Source organism: Tenrec ecaudatus, chromosome 11 (genome assembly GCF_050624435.1).
Source record: "Tenrec ecaudatus isolate mTenEca1 chromosome 11, mTenEca1.hap1, whole genome shotgun sequence".
NCBI classification, from domain to species: domain Eukaryota; kingdom Metazoa; phylum Chordata; class Mammalia; order Afrosoricida; family Tenrecidae; genus Tenrec; species Tenrec ecaudatus.
This window is the reverse complement of record NC_134540.1, coordinates 6,845,881-6,869,180: the sequence shown is the minus strand read 5'-3', so window position 1 is coordinate 6,869,180 and position 23,300 is coordinate 6,845,881. Positions and strand designations below refer to the sequence as shown.

The following is a 23,300-nucleotide window of genomic DNA, read 5'->3' as shown; positions in this document are numbered from 1 at the left end:
GCTGCTCGGTCCTGAGCATCCTCACCCTCCGTGCCATGCTTGAGTTCATCGCTGCACCCACAGCATCAGTCCACCTCATCGAGATGTGCACCAGCCCTCCGTCTCACGAGCATGGTGTTCTTTTCCAACGACGGGTCTTACCTGGTGAGCTGTCCAAAGTCAGTGAGCAGAGGTCGCTCTGACCCCGACTTTTTTTTTTCAGAATCAATTTAATGTATTGTCCCCAGAGAGAGGGTGGATCAGATATTAATCTGATCAGAACAAGCACTAGATCTTAACCAGAGGGTTGGAGAAGTGGTTCTCCATCCTGGAGTTTAAGGCACATTCTGGTAGGATTTCTCCTAAGACAGATTCGTGTGTTCTTCTGGTAGGTTGCTCTCCATTCAACATTCTTGGCCAAGACATGATTCAAATGCATCAACCCTCTGTCCTTCCTTGTCCAGCTTCCACACGTGTGCAAGGGTCGAACACACACCAGTCATCAAAGTGACATCTTTGCTTTTGAACACTTCAGTGGGGTTTGTGCAGCAGATTTCTGGACTGCAGATCCCACGGGCACTGGTCCTCACTGACTTGGCACCATGTTTTGAAGAAAGAGGTTCCACGCACATCCTCTCTCAGAGACAATGGTGGGTTAGAACCAGCAGCCTCCTCATTAGCAGCCTCGCACTTGACCAAGGCTCCTTGAGAGATTCATAAACAGCAACAACAACAAAACCCCAAGCCTCCTGCCACCATGAGGATTCTAACTCATAGACCTTCCAAGGCTTTGTAAATCTTTACAGGAGCAGACAGCCTCGTCTCTCTCCAGATAAACTGAGGGGCTTGAACCAAGGACTTTGCAGTGGGCAGTTCAATGCTTACTAAGAGCATCTGTTAACCAGGCAACTGCCTTCTCCCGTGAATCCAGTTGATGTCTGAAGTTCAAAAGATGACAGTCCCAGCTAGTAGCAAAAGACACGTTTAGAGATAACTGCTTGCTTAACCATTATTTCTGTCTGACTTGGATCCATAATCAATGTTCATGGAGGCAGCAGTTAAGAGATCAAGCGACCCATTAGGTGGATCTGCTGCACAGACCTCTTTAGAAGACTCAAGAGCAAGGATGTTACTTTGAGGACTGAGGTGCTCCTGACCCAAGCCCTGGTCTTCTCCGTCGCATCACATGCACGTGAAAGTTGAGCATTAAATAAGGAAGATCAGAGAAAAATTGATGCACGTGAATTGCCATGCTGGCGAGGAAGAGTGAAAGTGCCACAGACTGCTGAATGGACACATCAGTTTTTCTTGGAAGAAGGAAGGCCAGAGTGCTCCTCAGAGACAAAGACGGCAAGACTCTGTCTTACACACTTTGGACATATTGTCAGGAGAGACCAGGCCCTGGAGAAAGACATCATGCGTGGTAAGGTGGAGGGGCAGTGAGAAAGAGGCAGGCCCTCGATGAGATGAACTGACACAGTGGCTGCATCGCTGGACTCAGACATAGGAACAATTGTGAGGGCGGCCCGGGACCTTACAGTATTTCATTCTGGTGTGCATAGAGTTGCTTTGGGTCTGAACCGACCCAAGGCACCTAACAGCAACAACAATCATTATTTGTACTAATTTCTCCCTCTCTTCATCCCCACACCCAAACCATCGGCAGGTCCGGGGTTGGAGAAAGTCCATCTCTGCAACATCCCAGCTCTGCCCTCCAGGTTCCTGACCCCTGAGATCTAAACATTGGTCTGCGTGGTCACTAAAGGAGGCAAAGTGGAGCTGAAACAGGCTTAGATTCTTTATCGACATGCAAGTTAATTTTCACAAACAAAAAACCCCAGATCTCCTCTCCTGTGACCATGGGCTAAGCCACAGCCATCTCTTGCCAGGACTGTGGTCAAAGCCCTCTCACCCAGCTTCCTGCTTCGACTCTCTCGTGTGCCAACCTGTTCTCCATACAGCAGCCTGAGCGGGTGTGGGTTCGCCATTGTCTGGCGTTGTTCACAAGTCTCTGGGTGGTGCACACTGGAGCCACAAGAGTTAAGCACTTGGCTGCCAACTGACAGGTTAGTGGTTCGAACCCATGCCGCGGGTCCCTGAGAGAAAGAGCTGACTCCTGGGCTCTGCAAAGATTTCAGCCAAGACAACCCTAAGGGGACAGTTCTGTATCATACGGGCACTATGGGTCGGGATCGACTTCAAGACACCCAACAACAATGGAAAGGTTGAAGGTTCAAACCCAAACCACAGAGGCAAGGCCTGGTGATCCACTTCAAAGAAACAAGGAGCCCCCAGCCTCGGGAACCCTCAGGAGGGCAGATCTCCTGGGAAGCACACGGTGTCCCCCTGAGTGGGCACCCACTGCTCAACATCTGGTTTGTTTGTTTGTTTGTTTATGACTCGTCTCTGTTGCAATCGGAAAAGCTCGTGTGTAAGCTTCGATGATGGGGATCTCCAAACAAATATGAAGTAAAAGTGATAGCAAAAGGCAAAGGCGCCCCTGGGCCCTCTCACAGATTCCCTATTGAACATCTCGCACTGTCTTAGGTGAGCTCTACCTGTCCCCTCCCCCCTCTCTCTCAGAGCACCTGGAAGTAAGTCCTTGACAAGAGAGCTCACTGCCATAGAGTCTACCCCACAGGACAGGATAGAAGTACTGTATGTTTTTCAAGACTGACATTTTTACGGAAGCAGAAAGCTTCGTCTTTCTCCCGCAGAACGGGAGGTGGTGGCCTCGAACCGCTGACCTTAGGGTTAACAGCCCAATGCATAACCCATTTTGCCACCAGGGCTCTACAGTAGCTAAGATTCACTCACTGCCATCGAGTTGATTCTGACTCAAAATGACCCCACAGGACAGGGTAGAACTGCTGCCCCTGTCGGTTTCTGAGACTATAAAAGCCTTGTCTTTCTCCTGAAAAACAGTTGGTGGTTTCAAACTACTGATCCTGCAGCTCGCAGCCCCAGGTGGAGGCACTACGCCACGAAGGCTCCTATTTTGACAACAGCAGGGCTTCCTAAAACACAACTCCGATCAAGAGACGTCCCAGTTGGAAAGGCTTCCCGACACATCTGTGATAAAAAAACAGCGCCCTTCCCCGGGCTTCCTGGCCCTGTAAGTCTCGGGCAGCCTGCTACCTCTCCGGCCACCTTTCCTCATTCTGCTCCCGCCACAGGGCCTCTCTTGGACTCACCTCAGGGTCTTTGTACTTGCTATTCCCCTTGGCTGAACGCTCCCTGCTGTTCTGGGTGAAGTTGGGTGTCCTGGACTCCGCGTCCGGCTGACTCTTGGTCATCTCCAAGAGTTCAAAAAGAAAGAACATGTTTTAAAACTGATGGTGACAGCAATTGTACGATTATTCTGGATCTAATTGAATTGTGGATTGTTATATTATCTGTAAGAGCGCCTAATGAAATGGTTAATAACAAAAAACAACAAAAAGAAAAGAGAAAAAAAACTTCATAATAAGCCCCGAGGACCATCCTATGTCCTTTGAAAATAAACATTTTTTTAAACTATTAAGATGACCCCTTGGGGATCCCAAAAATCAGTTGCCATAACCTCCTGAGCTGACCTCTTGACCTTCAGTCCAACTGATGCCCTCAGAAACCACTAGTTTGACTGGACTGTCTTTCGTGAGGCCACCCTCGGGAGATGGAGCCCAGCGTGTGACCGAGAGGGCTTGTCGGCAGCCATCAGAGATCACAGGCATGTTTAAGCATGTCTCGTTCGGAGTAAATCTGTGCGTGCATGAACTGGAGCCGGGGTGACCATACTTTTGAATTCCCCTTGGTCACAATATGGATGGACCTTGAAAACGTTAGGTAAAGTAAGTCCATTACAAAGGTACACTGTGCGTGTGCTCCCGGCTCTATAAAATATCTGGAAGGAGCAAGTGTGTCCAGGCTGGAGTTTATTAGTGGTTGTGTTAGGCATGGTTCTCTAGAGAAATGAAACCAGGAGATATAATATATATATATATATATATATTAGTCCACACAGCAGTCCAGAGGGCTCAGTTCAACTCACTTCTGGGGAACAGTTAATATACTGGAAGTCCTTCAACTCAGGTGGGCTGCTGGGTCCAAGGTCAAGGAAACAGACAGCAGAGTCCTCCCTGGGGCTAAATAGGCAGTCTGTCTACAGGCAACAAGTAGCAGGATGGGTCACCAACAGTTAGTAGTTTGGAAGCTTAGCAAAGCAGATGGGATTTGGAACTCAAGCAATGCAAGGTGACAGGATCCACCAGCCTCAAGCTCAAGTAATATACACACTAGCAGCGTGGTGAAGCAGGTCTCAAAGGAGCCTCGAGCTCTAGCGACACGATCCACGGGTTGGCCTGGCCCACAGGTAGTGTAGCTCACAGGTTGAGGCAGAGAACTAGCTAAAGCGGCACACTCCAGTATGCTACCATCACCAGAGAGCAAGAGAGAGAGGGGTACCGGCCTTGCAGAGCCATTTATCTCTTTACCTTCCAATCAAACTGCAATCTAATTAATCTCTTCTGTTCCTATTGGCCAGGTTGGCACAATAAACCTAACTTTCTTTTTTTTAAATAATTTTATTTTTTAATTAAATTTTTTACATTTATTAGGGGCTCATACAACTCTTATCATAATCCATACATATACATACATCAATTATATAAAGCACATCTGTACATTCTTTGCCCTAATCAATTTCTTTTTTTTTTTTTTTGTACATATGAATAAACCTAACTTTCACGGTGGTCATCAGGGGCAAGAAGAAGGGAAAGAAAAAGAAGGCTCGCTGCCGGGGAGCCTTGCGGTTTCAGTTTAGTGGGTTGGGGAGATCTGGAAATGGACAGGGACTACATGATGAGTGTAACTGGTATCACTGAAAGGTAGGTGTGAAGGAATGTTTACAAAGCACATCTTGATTCCCATCCCCAGGGCAGAACGGATGCCTTTGATTGGTGCTGGTGGTGAAGCACAGTTAAGACACCGTGGACCACCTGAGAGAGAGACAAACACACCCGTCTTGGAAGAAGTACAGCCAGAAAGGTCCTTGGAAGACTCCATGTCAGCCACAGATGCACCAGTGTGATCGATGCGATTGGTGTATGGATTGTTCTAAGAGCTGTAAGAGTCCCCTATAAAATTATTAAGAAGTAATAATAATAAAAATAAAATATCAGACGATGCACCGGCTGTAAGGTCAGTGGTTCGAACCCACCAAGCAGTTTGGGAGAAAGAGATCAGGCATCTACTCCTGTAAAGACTGGCAGCCATTGAAGTTCTGTAACAGGGTGCTAGGAGGTGGAATCCGTTCGGTGGCAGTGGGTTGGGCTGGTTGGTTGGGGTTGGTATAAATATATAAAATGAAAAATATAAAATGTGTTTAATAAAGTAACATTTTTTTTTAAAAAAAGGAGGAGACTCCATCCCAGTTACCAGAAGGGACCAGTCCCTGGACATCGTGCTTGGTAAAGTAGTAGGTCAGCCCCTCCAGGAGATGGCGTGGCACCGTGGCTGCCGTAAAGTAGTAGGCCAGCCCCTCCAGGAGATGGCGTGGCACCGTGGCTGCCGCGGTGGACTCCAACCTAACCCTGGTGAGGAAGGCGCAGCCCGGGCCATGTTTCGTGCTGTTGTACGTCTACCGGGTGACTGGGACTCAGAACCTACCTGCCGGCCCCTGACCACAACCACAACCATTTAAAACCGAGCACATTCTTCGCGGCGTTGCTTTATGTGCCATTGAGTCGATTTCAGGGCACAGGGAGCCTCTAGGACGGAGCAGAGATGCCCGCAAGGTTTCCTGGGCTGTGAATCCCTAGGGGAGCGCATTGCCAGAGCTTTCTCCCGTAGAGCCTCTGGGTGGGTGGGAACTGCCAAGCTTGTCGTGAGCCACTTGCCTACTGTGAAACTAGGGCTCATCGTGCGGCTGAAACAGCAGAGACGCTGGTCTGGGGGCACCGGGAGCAGCTGCCAGGCTGCAAGGAGAAATGGGCAGCTTCAACGTTGGGGACAGCCAGGCTGGCAGGGTGGTCCCCGGGGCTTCGGGTGTTGTCGTGGGCAATCAAAACAGAGTATGGCTGCGCCACGGGGTTTTTCTGGGCCTTGGGGGCACCGTGGGTTAAGGACTGAGCTGCTAACTGCAAGCCCAGCCATCTGAATCCACCAGCCACGCCATCCAATAGGAGAAGGAGGAAGCGGTTGGCGACAGCGATTGCCTCCTGGAAACCCACAGGGCAGGTGCCCTCTGTCCTAACGGTGTCTATGAGTGGGAATCAGCTCCACGGTAGTTCTTTCATAACAGTGCAAGAAAGAAGAAAATGTTCTCATTGAACTATTGAATTGCATGGTGTGACTTCCATACGACTAAAACGGTGAAGAAAGAGACAAAAGAGACCTAAAAGAACAGATCACCACCTCTTTTCTCTTTCGGGGCCACTGCAAACCAAGAAACCAAACTCAATGCCATCGAGTCGATTCTGACCCATGGCGACCCTATAGGACAGGGTAGAACTCCCCCTCTGGCTTTCCGATGCTATAGAATCTTGACGGAAGCAGACAGCCCCCTCTTTCCTCCACTGGACTGGCGGGTGGCCTCCAACCACTGAGCTTGAAGTGGGTCGGCCTTCAGGTAGCAGCCCAGGGCTGCACTGCTGTACCACCTGGCGCCTTTGAGGCAAAGGCCAAGGGATTGTGGAGTCAGCCATAGGAGACAACATGCAACCCGGTAACAAGGGGTCATGTTGCCTCTGTATGAGCCTCTTTCCTGGCCACCCCCAGGCTGCAATGACGTACAGGCCTCCTCCTGAACCTTTGGGACACCAATCCAAGGTCCCCCACCACCTGGAACCCCAAGGGCTCCGCCCCGCGGGCCATTCCCGGACCCGCCACTAGATGGTGCGACCGCGCTTCCCTGTTTGGGGAGCACCAGGGCCCGGCCGGCCTGGATGATGGAACGGTGCTTTTCCTTGCCATTTAATGAGAGGGCTGCTCAGCCAGGGGATGGTTCCAGGCTTCCATGTACGCAAATGGCATATTTATACCCGGACGCGAAGACGCCTCCCCACAGCATCAATGAAGACAAACTGAAGGTGGTCTCGGTGAGAGGGTTGTAGAATTACAAGCTCCAGTGTCTGGCCAGGACACTGTACGGAGAGCAGCCCCCGAAGGGCAATTCAAGGGGCTTGGGCCTCGCTGAGCACACCCTCACCCCACAGGCTGCAGATTAGGGGTTTGTGAAGCATCCACACTTCTGGTGACCTCATTTTTTTCTTCCTAGTCCTTTGTGGTCATCCTCCCATCGTTGTCAGGGCGTGTCTGACCCTCTGCTGTCGCTGGGTGCTGTCTCGTCGGTTCCAACTCAGCAACCCCGTGGGGCAGCTAGAGCTGCCACCCACCTAGGGTGGCCCGGGAGTCCTCTTTGAGGACCGAAGTGCGCCTGACTCCTCAAGCCACAGTGTTGTCGATCGCCCCATGGAAAGCCGGATGATGAGCCAGGACGACTGGAGAGGAACCGATGCCTGTGAATGACCGAGCCGAGATGCCAACAGCACTGCTGCCCCGCCAGAAGAGCAGACACATCACCTGTCCTGGTAGAAGGACCAGAATGCTCCTCAGAAGGGGGTGGGCAGGGGGCGACTTGGTCTCGAGTACTTTAGATGTGTTGTCCGGACAGACCGGTCCGTGGAGAAGGACATCGTGTCTGGTAGAGTGGAGGGAAGATTCTCAGCGAGATGAAGGACACAGTGACCGCACCAGGAGCTCAAACAGTACACGGTCTTGAAGCTGGAGCAGGACTGGGCGGGGCTCCACGCTGCTGCGCACGGGGGGTGACTGCGGGTGAGAACGGACTGGACGGCACCGCTGTGGACGGCACCAGACAGCCGCCCTTTCTCCCCCAGAGAGGCTGGGGGGGGGCATGAGTAGGCCAACACTGAACCCCCTACGCTATTAGGCTTCCTTGTCTAACTGTGGGGCCTCTTCTGAGAACCTCCTCCAATCCTTCTGGGACGATGAAGACATCAAACAAAACAAAGCAGGCACCAGACACGTGCCTCTGTGACGCAGCCACAGGCCGAGGGGCTTGTGTGGTTTTGCTGCCTCTAGATCGGCGGCTCAAACTCGCCCAGGGGGAAAGGCCTGGCGATCTGCTCCTATAAAGATCGCAGCCAAAAAGCCCCTGGATGTGGGGGGTGCTCTGAGACCACCAGGGATCGCTATGGGGTCACTAAGAGTTCCAGTTGACTCAAAAGCATCGAACAACCAGAATCCTTTTCAGGAAGTAAGAACTTTCCAGATGTCTGCTAGCCTGCACAAGTTCCAACATGGTCCACATTATCGACTTGCTCTCTCTTGGGTCCGGGTGACCTAGAGACTTAGGCACCTTCTGTCTGCCTGTTGTTCAAGGTCTCCTGGTGACACAGTGGTTAAGCACTCAACTGCTACGCACTCAACTGCTACCTGGAAGGTCAGCGGTCCGAACTCAGTGGCTGCTCCAAAGGCAAAAGATGAGGCTGCCTGCTCCCCTCACGATTTAAAAGTCTCAGAAACCCAAAGGGGCAGCTCGATTCTGACCTGTAGGGCCGATATGTTGTTGTTTCTGCTGCTGTTGTTGTTGTTGTGTGCCATCAACCAATGGGTTCCGACCCATTGGTTACACACACAAAAATAACAAACATACTGGCCAGTCCTGTGCCATCCTCACAGTGGTTCCTGTGTGCAAGCCCATGGCGGCAGGCATTCCCTTCGGCCCATGGCGACCTCATGCACCACAGAACAATACACCGCCCAGTCCTGTGCCACCCACACAGTGGTTCCTGTGTGCAAGCCCATGGCGGCAGGCATTTCCTTCGGCCCATGGCGACCTCATGCACCACAGAACAATACACCGCCCAGTCCTGTGCCACCCACACAGTGGTTCCGATGCCTGTGCCCATTGATGAAGTCACTATGTCCATCCATCTCATCAAGGGCCTTCCTCTTTCTGCCACCCCTCCACTTGACCAGTCACATTGTCCTCTGGGGACTGGTCTGTCCTGACAACATGGTCAAAGTACGTGAGACCAAGTCTCGCCATCCTTGTCTGTAAGAAGCGCCCTGACCAGACGTCTTCCGAGACAGATTCGTTCGGTCTTTTGGCTGTCCGTGGTCCTTCCAGTCTTCTTCAGCAGCCCTGCGATTCCAGTGCTGTGAGCCAGGGCCTTCGAGGCTTTCTTCCGGGCGTGCAATGCCCTGAGCCCGGCTGGCGCACAGCAGCTTCCCGTCCTCGTGTTCGGCTTCCAGAAAATGGATTCGAACATTTCAGGGGCGTGTAAGGGGATTCAGAAAGCTCGTGGAAATGCCCGTATCTTTCCATTCCAATTGTTCCATAAATGTCTTGAAACGCCCTCGTATAAAATTTCGGCAATTAAACCTTGACAGTCTGGCAGTGCCATTCCAACAGGTCAGCTAATGTCTTGAAAAACCAATTGAGAGAGTCCCTTCCAGTTTACGCTCGAACTCATGCTGACCCAAGTAAGGTGTGTGTGGCGGCTGCCATTGTTTGTGCAAGCATGGAGGGGCTTTTAGAAGGCCTCCGGCCCCCAAATCTGGACTCAAAATGTGTTGCCTGCATGAATGAACTGACGGCATCATGCAGTTTAACTGTGGGAGTTACGTAATCTGGTGTCAATTTGAGAGGATTAAGAGTGAAAGGGTGGAATTTACCCTTCAATCAGGTCACAGCTTGATGGCCTCATTGGGAGGCACTAAAGACATAAATAGCTTGCTGGAGGCTGGACATAAGCTCACTCCCTGGGAGACATTCCTGCAGACAAGACACATGGAGCAACGCTAAAGCCCTGGAGCTGGAGGAGCCACGTAGAAACCCCTGTCAGCGCTGAGATGTTTCCACCACCACTGGATCCACAAGACTTTCCACCCACTGGCATGTGATCTTTCTTCCTGCACTCGGCGTCATTGCCTGTGAGCAAATACCAGATTTTTAGACTTGGCCTGGACGGGGCTGGGATGTTTTCTTAATGTACAATTGCTCTTTGATATAAAGTTCTCTCTTGCACACAAATGAGAGTCCAGGAATTTGCTTCTCTAGTCCACCCGGACGAACACATTAACCAAAACCCTGAGGAAGAATCAACGGATGGAGGGAATCCGGCCTTGGCAGTTCTCTTATGCCAAGTTCCCAAATGTGACGTTAAGGATCTCGTCTAAACGGGTGTCCCTTTGGTTTTCTCACGGAGAAAGGGCTGGGGAGGAGAGGGCTGGCAGGTGGACATGATCAGCTGTGAGGGAGAAGGGCTGGGTGGCCGGGGAAAGATTCTCGGGGGAAGCAGCTAGAATCACCATTCTTTGATCCAACTGTCTGTCCGTTCTCTCTTCCACTTCTTCCCCCTCACACGGAGGTGAGTGCTGTGACCTGCTGAGAAGTCACCTTAACTCACGGGGACCCCATGAACAAGGAACAAAACACGGCCTTGGCCCTGTGCCAAACCCATGAGCACGAGACCGACCCTGGGGCTTCAGCCGGCTGCTTTTCAGATGCAGGGCACCAGGCTGCTCTTCTGAAACCTGTTCGGCGTCACACAAGTCCCCCCTGACGGGCGGGTGGAGTCCATGCATGAGGTGTGTTGGTCTGGAACCAAACCGCGTCTCCTTGGTGGAAGGCAAGAATTCCACCATGGGACCACTGGCCCCAGTAATTGGTGACTGACCTCACTGATGCATGCAATGAAGCACCAAGATCCTGCTGTTAAACTCTCCCTGGCCCAAGCCTCCTTCTGAACGTTTGTCCAGAGAGATCACGCCCGTACAGCACTGGTTAGGCCTTAGGAGCTTAAAGGTGCACAGGGTGGTGTTCATCTGTGGGTGCAAGCTATCCAAACATCCCTTTTCCTCAATTTGGGACAAAAGTTGGCCTTGGCCAGGACATGCCTTCTGACTTAAAATGGGAGGTTACGTTGAAATGCTTCACTGGTCAGTGGGCGCTTCCCATTCACCACCACGCCACCTTGTCCCTGGCGCACGTCTCCCGGCATTCTCTTTGACTCTGGCAGGATGTCTTGTGCACCCAGCATTTGGGGACACAGCCTTCCAAGAGCTAAACTAGCCGTCATCCACGGTCCTGTCCTGGAACCACAGAGGGAGAAGGAGCGTCAGGAATAGGAAGAGGCGATGGAATGCGTGGCTAATTGCCTCCATGAGCTACTGCCCCCTTTTACTATGAAACCAGAGACTTGGCTGGTGCCCGGCTACCAGGACTGAGCCTGTGGATCAGATATATTACAGGAAACCCTTGGTCAAAGGGGTGAATGGTGCAGAACCAATTTTCAAAATTCTCATAGAATCCACACTGACCAGAGCCGTGCAGGCTGGAGGAAGCCTGAAACAATTTCCCTGAGGTGGTCCTGCCACCTTAAACTTTAAACCAAACGTGCCCCTGGCGATCTTTTTTAAAGCAAGCAGCAGGTTAGCTTAAATAGTGAAGGCGCCTGCCTTGCACACGGGCTCCTTTCTCCATCTGGGATCAAACTGGCGACCGACCACGTCACCACAGATTGGACAGGGGGCTGAGCGGGCTGTGAGCTTGTAGGAGGCGTTCCAAGTGATGGGAAGCCTCTGGGACAGGGCAGAAGGGCCCGTGCGCTCCTGAGACTGCAAGTCTTTACAGAAGGAGAAAGCCTCGTCTTTCTCCAGCAAGGGTCTACTGCTTTCGAGATGCTGACCCTGCCTTTAGCAACCCAGCATTACATTTGCCACCAGGGCTCCGGGGGTGGGGAGGGTAGGGGGGTGGGGGGCTGGAGGGGCGATGGGGAGACAATTCAGGAAAATAGACTGAGTGAAAAGGGTTGTTCAACTCCAAGGACGTGTCCGGCAAAACACACCCCAATTCAATCACCTCAGCGCGTTCATTCAGTGTCAGAGCATGGGGTATGTTTGACTGCGCGCATATTTCAAGAGGAAGAAGATGAACTAGACGAAGCCAGGTAGCCAGCCGTCTCAGCAGGCTGAATGTGGCTGTTTCGCTACTCAGCATCCCTCCTTCCCCAGGAAGCATCAACCCTGCCTGAAATGCCTTCCCGGCTTCATTTAGAAACCACTAAGATGACGAAGTCATTAATTCCCTTCATAAAGAAAAGGGTTTAATGGAGTTTGCAAGTAGTCATTGGGAAAGCAGTTAAACCCCTCAAAGATCAAGAAAGCAATAAGGACCCCGCATGGAGGTGGTGTGGGGGAGGGGGGCAGCTAGAAGCTTCCCCTTTATCGCTGAACCAAGTCTCCTGTTTTACATCGGAGTCTCTGTATCACTGCCCCACACACGTTTATTTACTTGGTTCCTGCTCAGCACATGTAGGAATGTTGGGGAGACAGGGGCAGGGAGGCTCTTCCATCCATGCCCCTGTTTCTGGGGGAAGGTTTTGGTCAGAGGCAATTCTGGGCAACTACTTCTGGGGCAGCAGGGTCCCCGTGGAGGAAGGGAGGGCTGAGAAGGGCAGGGACTCATGCACAGACCTGGAGTGGGTCTCAGGCTGATGTACCCAGAGCCCCAGGAAGAGATGGTCCAGTGTTCCAAGTGCTCGGTTACTCCTGGAAATCCAGGTTTTAAGGGAAAACCCTAGCTCATGGAGCAAGCCCAGGCAGCCGGCTCAGGGGGCTGCAGGAGAACTGTTCCTGTTTGGGGCTCTGCCCCGCTTTGCAGTCAAAGGACCCCCCCTTCAAGTCCCCAGCGAGACCCAACAAGGACACCTCATGACATCAGTAGAGACACCTTCTTGCTTCTTGCCGAGGGAGCAGCCAAGAGTTGCTATGTGGGCAGGAAAGTCAGTGGCTTTCAGACAAGGGGCCCTAGCTCCCAACCCACTGCCATCCAAGCCGTTCTGACTCAAAGCAAGCATGAAGGACAACGCTGGATGGCTGCTCAGGGTCTCTGTACATTTTACTCGCAAAGACCTTCTTATCTTTCTCCTAGTGGGTTTGAACCACCGACCTTGTGGATAGCAGCCCAATGCTTAACACGCTGAACCACCAGAGCTGCAGCCCTCCTGCATGAAGATCTCCGAGAGAGCTTACCACCAGTGAAGGCCTCCCCCAGGCGCCAGCACAGCCGTGACAACCACTGACAGAGACAGAATATCTTTTTCACGTGGGGCCTTCAGTAAGGGGAAGAGACTCTGTCGCTGGGCCTCCCAGGATGAAGGAGCCCCAAATTTCTAGTACTCCTGGGCTCTCATGGTGGTTCAAGACTCACAAGTTTCCGAGTACTGGACTCCCACAAAGAGGTAAACAAAAATCCTCAAGACTGGTCTGATAAACAACCTCGTGGCAAATGGAGAAACGATGGAAGTGGTCAAGGAGGTGGTTTTTCCTGGGATCCACAATCAACGCCCCGGGAAGCAGCCGTCGGGAAATCAAGGGACACGTTGCACAGGGCAGATCTGCTACCCAAGGCCCCTTTCAAGTGTTACGGAGGAAAGCTGTCATTTTGAGGACCAAGGTATGCCTGACCCAACCCCTCCCATGGGTCCCCTCCTGTGCCGTGGAAGCTGGACACTGAATAAGGAAGATTGGGGAAGAACCCATGGGTTTGAATTCCAGCACTGGGCAAGAACATTCAAAGTACCGTGGACTCCCAAAGAACAAAGAGATCTTCTGGGAAGAAGAACAGCCAGAACGTTCCTTAGAGGAAACGGTGGTAAGGCTTGGGCTCGCTTTAGACGTGTTGGCAGGGGGGTTGCACGGGTGGCGGGGGAACCAGTCCATGGAGAAGGACACTGTGATGGGTCAAGTGGAGGGACAGGGAAAGGCAGAAAGGCCTCTGGGAGACGGAACGAAAGAGTACTTCGAGATGGCAGCCTGGAAACCCCTGCAGGGCAGGTCTACTCTCACACGAGGTCGCTCTACGTTGACATGACTCCATTGTGTGCACAGCAGCAACCTCCGCTGAACGGGAAGCTGGCAACATCCGGGAAGAACGGAGCTCGGGGCCAGCACTCTGCCGTCTCCTGCCTGTAACCAGCCCACTGTCAGCCGAGGAGACATGTCCAGCCCGGTGTCACCCCTGTGATCTGTGGCCGGTCGGGCAGTCGTGTGACCCACTGGGTGTCCGGTGGCCGGTGTTCAGAGCCAGAGAGCCAGACTTCCCTTCCTGGCCCATCTTTGTGTGGAGGCGCTGCTGGAATCAGTTCAACACCAGGGCCACACAGAACCTGCATGGAGGCCCGTCACACTAAGAACTGCACGTGAGGTGCCTCCGCCCACCGGAACCAATCCCAGGTGCCCACGTGGAAGGGAAGCGTTGTTCTGCTGAGCCTCATCCGCTCCCCCCCCCCCCCCACCGCTCCCGTCCACCCACCCTCCCAGGAGGGGCTTCATCTGCTCTTTCCTGCCCCCCTCTTAAAGGGGGTCGCTGTTCCCAGACACACTGGGGGCTTGGAGAAGTGGCCCCACAGGACTGGACCCCACAGGCCCACATAACAGGATTTGATTCGATCAGCCATCCTCTCTGCCTGCTCCCTGCTCCCCAGGTGGCATGGAATATTTTGAATGTTTTAAACTCACTGCCAGTGAGTTGATTGCAACTCATGGCGACCCTACACAATAGGCCAGAACTGCCCCTGTCGGTTTCTGAGCCTGTTACTCTTGACAGGAGTAGCAAGCCTCGTCGTTACCGGAGAGGAAAAACCGCATCTTCCGCCCAAGGAGCAGTTGGTGGTTTCGAACCGCTGGCCTTATGGTTCACAGCCCTATGCTGAACCTCTAGGCCACCAGGAGTGGAAATAGCCGTGGTTAATGTTTTGAAGCACAAGCCCCCTGGTGTATGAGCAACTCTTCCCATCAGGGTGCTGTGGTTTGTTCATTGTCTCGGGTGCAGAGCCTCACAGCGTGAGAAAGGGAAATACACACACACACACACACACACACACACACACCACCACCACCACCACCACCACCCCACCCCGGCCCAGCAGCCCTGAGGGACGAAAGGGAGGCTGCTGGCTCCCGCAGATTCACAGCCTCAGGAAGTCTGTAGATCAGGGGTGGGTATCATTTTTCTGCCAAGAGCCATTTGGACATGTATCACATTATTCACGGGCCACACAACATTATCCACTTAAAACCTAGCTGGCTCTATCCCTGGTGGCGTAGCAGCTACACGCTGGGCCGCTAACCACAAGCTCAGCTGTCCAAAGCCACTAGCCGCTCCACGGAAGAAAGACAGGGGGACTTTCTATGCCTGTAAAGAGTGACAGTCTTGGAAACCCACCGCGACAGCTCTCCCCTGTCGCCAGGATCAACACGACGACAGGGCGTTGGTGTTTGGTGTATCTTGTTAAGCTTGTGAGCTTGTCCCTAAGGGGATGGCCTGTCATGATCCATAGACGTGGTGACGAAGCTTGCCCAGTCTTCCTCTGGACCTATGTCTTGCTGAAGCGGTGTTTGGACAAACAGGCCCAGGGACTCTACTTCCAGCTTCCTCTCCAAGGCCCATCCAGGGCCATCGTGTCGGGCACCCTCCTCTGTGTGTGTGCATGTGCATGCATGTGTGCATGTATGTGTGCATGTGTGTGGGTATGTATGCATGAGTGTTCATGTGTAGATGTGTGTATACATGTGGGTGCGTCTACATGTGTGTGCATGCGTGTAGATGTGTGTACATGTGTGTGCTCGTGTATGTGGGTATGTGTGCATCTGTGTGTTCATGTGTGTGCGTGCATGTTTTCATGTGTGTGCAAGTGTTCGTGTGTGTGCGCGTGCATGCATGTGTCTTTAGCTCTCAGATCCCTCAGAACTATTGCCCTGAAGCTGAAGCCAGCGTCAGCTTTCTGGTCAGTCTGTATCTGGGCCTCTTAACACCTACCTCCATCAAGTGTCTATTTTAGTGGCTACCTTGTGGCTTTGGGAGGCATGGGACACTTCTCCCAGCGTCTCCTGAAACATCTGCTAAAGCTGCAAAGCCTGCGGGGGAGGCTGCCCCCTCTTCCGAGACGTGCAGTAGCCCCCACAATGAGTGGCCTGGAACCCCTGATGTGTGAAAGCCACCCTGGCCCTGCCCACCATGGAGTCTACCCCCAGGGACCCCAGCCCTGCGACTGCCTGGAGGACCCCCTCCTGGACAGGAAGGCGAACCTCCTCAAGAAGATGGACGGCAACCTGACCAATCTCCTCAGGCGGGCCTCCCCCAGGCAGAGCAGGGCCAGTATCTCACCCTCCAGTGTGATGAGGAGCCGGGGCTCCAAACCACCTCTCCGCCTCGCCCTGCCGGCCTCAGACCCTCTGCCTGACCCCTGCCCTCCAACCGCATCACCCCGGTACTGGAGCCCCTCTCCCCAGCCCTGGACCAAATGAGACAATAAACCGTCCTTTTGCAGCAGGAAAAAAAAAAAAATCAAGTTTCATTGGCTGATTTTTCAGAAGTCAATCACCAGACCTTCCTTCCTAGTCCCCTTTCTCTCATTCCTCTGGTGAGCCTCCCGGCACCACACCGACCTCCCCTGGCAGATGGGTGTCAACTGCATTTGGGGGTGTCACAGCCTAGGGTCGTTGTAACCTAGAGAAATGCGGTCAGATGACTCCACACAGAGATGAGCTCTGCCCCTCTGCCCCAGGGTCCTCCTCACCCCCACCCCGAGACTCGGCCAGCTCCATCTTCCAGGCACCCCATGACCCACTCTTGTCCTCAAAGGGCAGCGGCCGCTGCTCACAGCACAAAGATCTCAGGGATCAGCTTGAGAAGCCTGAGGCCTGGTCCCCGATTCCCTGCTGTGCAACCTTGAGCCACTCCCTTAACCTCTCTGAACCTTATAAGGATGTCTCTGAGTTGCAATGGGAGGGCTGGCCATGGGTGTGCAGCTGGACGGATGAGGGAGCGAAGGGTACCTGGGGCTGGAGTCTCCCCAGAGTGTATGAGGGTCTGGCTGGACGCACACTAGGGACCCCAGTCCCCGCTGTGGAGTGGAGAGAAGGGTAGTCAGTGTATTAGGAAGAACCCCCTCCCCCACACCAACAGCCAAGCTGGGCCAGCCCCGCCCCCAAAGGCTCTGAGGCCTCAGGCTGGGGATGGTGTAGGCAGCCCCTACTTGAACCAGGAGTCTTGACCTTTGGGAGGCGCATGTGACCTTTAGTTCATTGAGTACTCGTCACCCAAGTGTCACTGGGCCCATAGCCAGCAGCTGGGCACAGGGACTCCCAAGCTCTCAGCAGGGGTCCATCAGGACTGGTGTGCACTCCCCCTCCCCAAAAGCCTGGCAGCTGCACCTGAAATCCAAGGCAGCACCCCAGTATAAGACTGGGGGGTAGGGGATCAGGAGAAGGCATGGTGCTGAACTGCCAGAGAATTCAAAAGAGAATTTTAATTCCAAGAGCCAGGGGTGGGGGGCTGGGAGCTCTGCCCTGGACTGTAGGTGAGGTGATAAGTGGTAATGGCCTCCTTCTGCCCAGGGCCCAGACTCAGGGACAGCTCAAGCTAAAGGGATCCAGATGGCTGGGGCGCTGGTGGCCGGGAGAAGGGGGCAGGCACTGTTGTGAGTGGCTACCTGGCAACCGGGAGTCCAGCATTGTGCGGCCAGACCCCAAGGGAGACTCGTCCCCCATCACTGCGGACTACTCCACTGCCCATGGTCGGACACCTTGCTGGGCTCCAGGGAGGGTGGTGAGGTACAGAGTGAGGACACTTGAACGGGCAGCATTTCCCCAGGAATCCATCCCCGGCTCAGATTAAGTTGTTATCTTGTTGTTGAGGTTAGGGGCCATCCAGTCTGTGTTAGTCCAGGTTGACCAGAGAAACAAATTCATAGGTGTACAAGAGAGAACTTAATATCTAAGAGCAATTATATATTGAGAAAACAGCCCAGTCCAGATCAAGTCTTTATGTTCCATACTAGGCCATATGTGCAATACCAGTCTATAAATTCATCTTCAGACTCCTGCAACACATACAATGATGCTGAATGCAGAAAGATCACAGGCCAGTGGGTGGGAAGTCTTGTGGATCCAGTGGCGGTGGAAGCATCTCAGCGCTGGTGTGGGTCTCCACGTGGCTCCTCCAGCTCCAGGGCTCTAGCGTGGCCCCATGTGTGTGAGTGTACCTCCAGTGAGCTGTGTGTCTCTGTTGAGCCTCTAAAGGAGATCATCAAGCCAAGACCTAATTGACAGGCTAGACTCCACCCCTTTGCAAGTTGACAGGAGATGATGTCACTGCCACACAGTCAGCTCCAGATTATAACATCCCCTGAGTAGAAGAGAACTAAACGTCACATGGTCCAGGGCCATCCTCCCAATTGCTCTCATGTTGGCGCTTGTCTTTACAGCCGCTGTGTCAGTCCATCTTGCTCAGGGCCTTCCTCTTCTTTAGTGCCCCTCTGCTTTTCCAAGGGACTGGTCCCTCCTGACACTGTGTCTCAATGTCTGAGAGATTACGTCTCGCCATCTGTGGTAGTTAGAGAATTTCATGTCGACTTGAAGAAACTCAAAGCACAGGGGTGGTTTCTAACCTGCCAATCAGCTAGCTCGCAGCCTGATGATGCCTGCTTGTGGGCGTGGCCTTCCCATAAAGAGGGCCCTGGGACCCTTCCTCCCTCTCCCCCTCTCTCTCTGCCTTCACCTTCCTGCTTGTTGGCCACCCTGATTGCTTTCAGGGCCCTGCCATGTCTCTGGAGACTTGGGTCCATGTAACCAGCCCATGATCTTCCTGCATTCTGCATCACTGAACGTGACTGTGTGAGTCTGAAGAGGGACTTATGGACTACTATCGGACTTACAGACTTGAGTTGGGCGGAGCTGGGATGTTTTCTTAATCTATAATTATTTCATGATGTAAAGCTCTTTCTTCCACATGGGTGAGTGTCCCTGGATTTGTTTCTCTAGTCAACCTGGTCTACGACCCCATCATTACCTCCAAAGAGCCTCCTACACAGGTGTTTCTTCTTCTGGCGGCCCAGGGCCCATTCCATCTTCTTACCAAGACCATCAAGTCTCCTTCAGCCTTCCCTGGTCATTGTCCAACTGCCCCCAAGCATAGGAGGCCATGGAAAACACCCTGGCTTGGGTCAAAGGCACCTTCGTCCTTGAAGGGGTACCTATTCTTTTGCACATTTTCAAGAGAGGCATTTTGCAGCAGATTTGCCCACGGCAGCGGGTCCTTTCACTTCCTCAGGCATTGACGGTGGATCCAAGTCAGATGGAATCCTTGCCAGCAGGTAACATCATGGTCAACAAGGAAAACATGGGTGTTGTCAAGGATGTCATCTTGCAACAACTCTCCCCCATCGGGCACCTGGGGCGGGCCTAGCAACGGCCAGTCCATAAATGGATGCCCTGGCAAAGCTGGCTCTCTCTGGACCCTGCACTCTTCTCACCCACTGGCACCGAACCGTAAGCGGAAGCCTGCACCCTGTCCTCGGCAGGAAGCTTTCAAGGTCAAGGAAAACAAGGCAGCTCCATCGAGCTCTGGCTCTCACGGGGCCACTGTTTCGCACTTACGTTTTCTTTCTCTAAAACATTTCCGCCTTACGCAGGTTCTGGCTTTTCACACATCTGCTGTCTCTGTTTGCTCTGCTACAGAATTCAGACGAAGACGGTGAGTAGGAAGAGAGAGAGGGGGACAGAGAGAGAATATGTGGGGGCCCCCAGGCTGGAAGACAAATGAAGGAGAACAGAGTGCCCTCGCCATGCCAGATCGACTCGTACAGTCCAGGAGGGAATCTGAATAGCGCTGTCCCCACACTCTCCACTAAGACACATTCTTCTGGGGGGGGGGGGCGTTATTTCTAGGGAGGGTTCGTGCCGGGGGCGACAGCAACAGTTCACCAAAGCCAAGTCAGAGAGAAAGTACAAACTTAATTAGGAGTCTGGCCACAATGCAGCCTGCCTTAATGCAGTCCCCTTTGGATGCAGAAGACGGAGAGGCTATACACATTTTACTTCAGAATTCACACCTTGGGGGGGGGCATGCACTTTCCCTAATGGCTCACATTAACTCGGGTTTCAGGATAACCACATGATTCAGTTGCTGGCAGTGAGCAAGCAGAGAGAGCGAGAAAGCTAGGACAATTTTCAGAATGTCTCTGCTGACTAACTAGATCGCAGGGAACAACTCTGAGCCACTGACAATCAGGGGGGCACATAAGAGGGCACCCTCAGAGTGGCCCAGCCAAAAGGTCTTTATAGTCAACCGATTTGGCTCAAAGCAACAGAGTAAGTGCATAAGAATCCCAGAGAGCTTGAGGTGCGGGGCAGAGGGAACATAGCGTGAGGTAGGCTCCCTGCGCTCAGTACGTTGGGCTACAAGTCTGCTGCTGTCCATGTGGAATCGGTTTGGCCTCAGGGGTGAGGGGGGAGGATCTCACATGTGTCAGAGTAGAACTGTCCACAGAGTTTTCCAGGTGAGCTTTCAGAAGCAGACTAGTCTCTGCAGGGGTGGGAACTGCCAACCTTTTGGCTGGTACGTGGTCAAGTGTTTTAACCGAACACACCACTGAGACATTTCGGCGAGGTGATTACAAACCTCAACCCACTGGCTGTTCCTGTCGCTGTTTAGCCTCTCCGGGGGTAATGATTCAGAACGCACCCTGAGCAATAATGACCTGGGATATGGTGCTGCCGTTTCGAGGTGTCAAGTGGGTTCCGACTCATAGCACCCTATTACAACAGAAGGAAACTGTTCCAGCACCATCCTCACCATTGGAATGCTCGAGCCCCCTGCTGCACCCACCGTGTCAGTCCATCTTGTAGAGGGCCTTCCTCTCTCTGCTTTACCAAGCATGTCCCCCCACACGACCCATCCCCGCCCCCCAGGAACCGGCCTCCCCTGACAGCATGACCAACGTATGTGAGATGAAACCTCACCATCACCACTTCTAAGAAAATTTCTGGCTGTCCTTCGTCCAACAAACAGTGTGTGCTTCTGGCAGGCCATGGTCCTTTTGGTCTTCGTCACTAATGCCATCATTCCAATGCCGCCATTCTGTGCTCCTCCTCGCTCTTGGCCCAACCTTCACACGCAGAGCAGGAGTTGGGAGAAGCCATGGCTGCAGGCAGGTGCACCTTGGTCCTCAGGGCGACATCCCTGCCTCTGAGGCAGGTGTTCCCGAGCAAGGACGAGAGAGCATAGGAGATGCAGAGCTGATGGAGACATGGGCATAGGTCCCATGCTCAGGAATCCTCCTGCCTTTAGAAAGACCCTCCACAGCATCAAAAGAAGGAATCCAGGAATCCACCAACACACCTTGAGGCTCTACTTCCACTGCTGTTCTCAACCTGTGGGTCGCGACCCCTTTGGGGGCCGAACGACCCTTTCACAGGAGACACCCGATTCATCACAGTAGCAAAGTGACAGTGATGAAGTAGCAACGAAAATAATGTTATGGTGGGGAGGGGGGGTCACCACCACATGAGGAACTGTATGAAAGTGTCGCGGCATTAGGAAGCCTGAGAACCACTGATCTACCACATTCTGCTGGTGGCGGAACATGAGCATCAGAAACAGGTCAACTCGCTCATCTCTGGGCTCTGCAGTCCACTTGAGGAGACTGCCGCACACGCCCACCATGATGAACTGTTTAGGGCAGAAGGAAAGGCATCCCAACCCAGCGGTGACGGTCAAGGGCACCTCAAGCCAGGCCGCCCCCGTGTGGGTCAGAGTGGAATTGCACCTATCAGGATTTTAAGGGCGGGTTGTTTTTCGTTTTTTTGGAAGCTGTAGTAAAAATTGAAACACCAATTATGGGGTGAGTAGCCATCGGAGAACATGGCCCTGTGCACACCAGGGTCTCTATGGGCAGTCACGGGGCAGAGTCTACCTGTATTTGGAGAAAGAGGAAGCAAGGTCCCGAGCCCTTCTTACGGTCCTTCAGCCTAAAACGTGTTCTTTTTTCCTGTGCAAACGTGTGCAACAGGGACGGGGGACGGGGTGTGTCCCAAGGGGTTGGGGCATTTTGAAAGCTGCTGGTGGTAAGAATAGGGCTTTATTTCCAGACGTCCAGACTTGCCCAAAGGTTGGTGGTTCCAACCCACCAGCAGCTCCTCAGGAGAATGATGTGATACTTTTTTTACAGATGTCTTGACTCAAGAAGGGAGGTCAGAAACGGCCGTCTTTCTCGGTGCAGAGTCCTGAACGGCTGCTCACTAGGGCATTTGGAACAAAAGCACCCCTGCGTCCTCGGTCGCCCCTCACCTCCTTGCTCAAGCCACTCTGCTTCCGTAACCCCTAGGTCTTTCACTGGTCTTCCCGAACGACACTGCACCAGCGCCAGCGCCAGCACTAGCACCAACAGAGACACAGCCCTTTGGGCTACGATGCAAACCAATGGGAGGAGAGGATTTCTTTGAAGAGCAAAGGCCACGGACTTGCTGTTACTGGGTGGGTAACCCCAGAAGACCATGTAGAACTGCTGGGGGTGGGGGAGCTCTCTGGACTCTCGTCTTCATGGGAGTCGGTCACCAGAGCTACTGGGTATGTAGGTTCAAATGGCTAACCTTAGGGTTAGATGCTTAGAAATAGCCTACAAGTCTACATAGCTTGTAAGGCCATTATCAGGGAAAGTTCCTAAGCCGTACATCTTTAACAAACGAACAACAGAAATATGTGTGTGTGTGTGTGTGTGTGTGTATCTGTGCATTTATCACTGAGTGGTGTTGTCCTGTCCTCTTAGGAGCCCTGGTGGCGTAGGTGTTAACAAGTTGGGCTGCAGGTTCAAAACTATCAGCAGCTCCTCGGGAGAAAGGCAGGCCTCTCTACTCCCATAAAGAGTGACAGTCTTGGAAACCCGTGGGGGCAGTTCCACCCTGCCCTACTGTAGTGTCCTACGGGGTCACTAGGGCTCAGCATCGGCTCAATGGCAGTGGGTTTGGGGCTGTCCTGTCCTCTGGGGATAGTACTAAGCTGAAGAAGTCAGAAAAATAAGTGGCCGGCACCAGGCTCCATTGATTTCTATGCATGCCATTTTTCCTGTCCGACGTGTTTTCCATAAATTAGGACAACGTTGCCGCGTTTTAGATTAAAAGGCACAGTTCGATCGGCCTGTCTACAGCAAAGGCGCAGCACTTCCTGCTGACAGCTCATTAAGGAGGAAGGGTCACCGCCGGCAGCTTGCGGCCGGCCGGCAGAGGCGTCTGGGCTCTTACAGACCCGCCAGGCAGTGGAGCTGAAAGCTTTGAAGACCCCAGTAAAAGTTGGGGAGCTTTCACGCCCCCCTCGAGACAGTATCAAGAGAACCCCCATCCCCCTCCACTCATACACCATCTCAAGGATCGTTTCAAGTGTTTGAGAACCTTTCCCCAATGGGTTGGTGAAAGTAACTCAGAAAAGTCACCTCCGGTCCCTTGGACCTTTCGGTACCAGACCCCACAGAATC

At 53.0% G+C, this 23,300-nt stretch overlaps 1 pseudogene; it reads right to left on the bottom strand.

Moving 5' to 3' along the window:
• Window positions 1-144: 144 nt before the first annotated feature.
• On the bottom strand, window positions 145-299 carry LOC142461866 (U2 spliceosomal RNA; annotated as a pseudogene).
• Window positions 300-23,300: the final 23,001 nt, after the last annotated feature.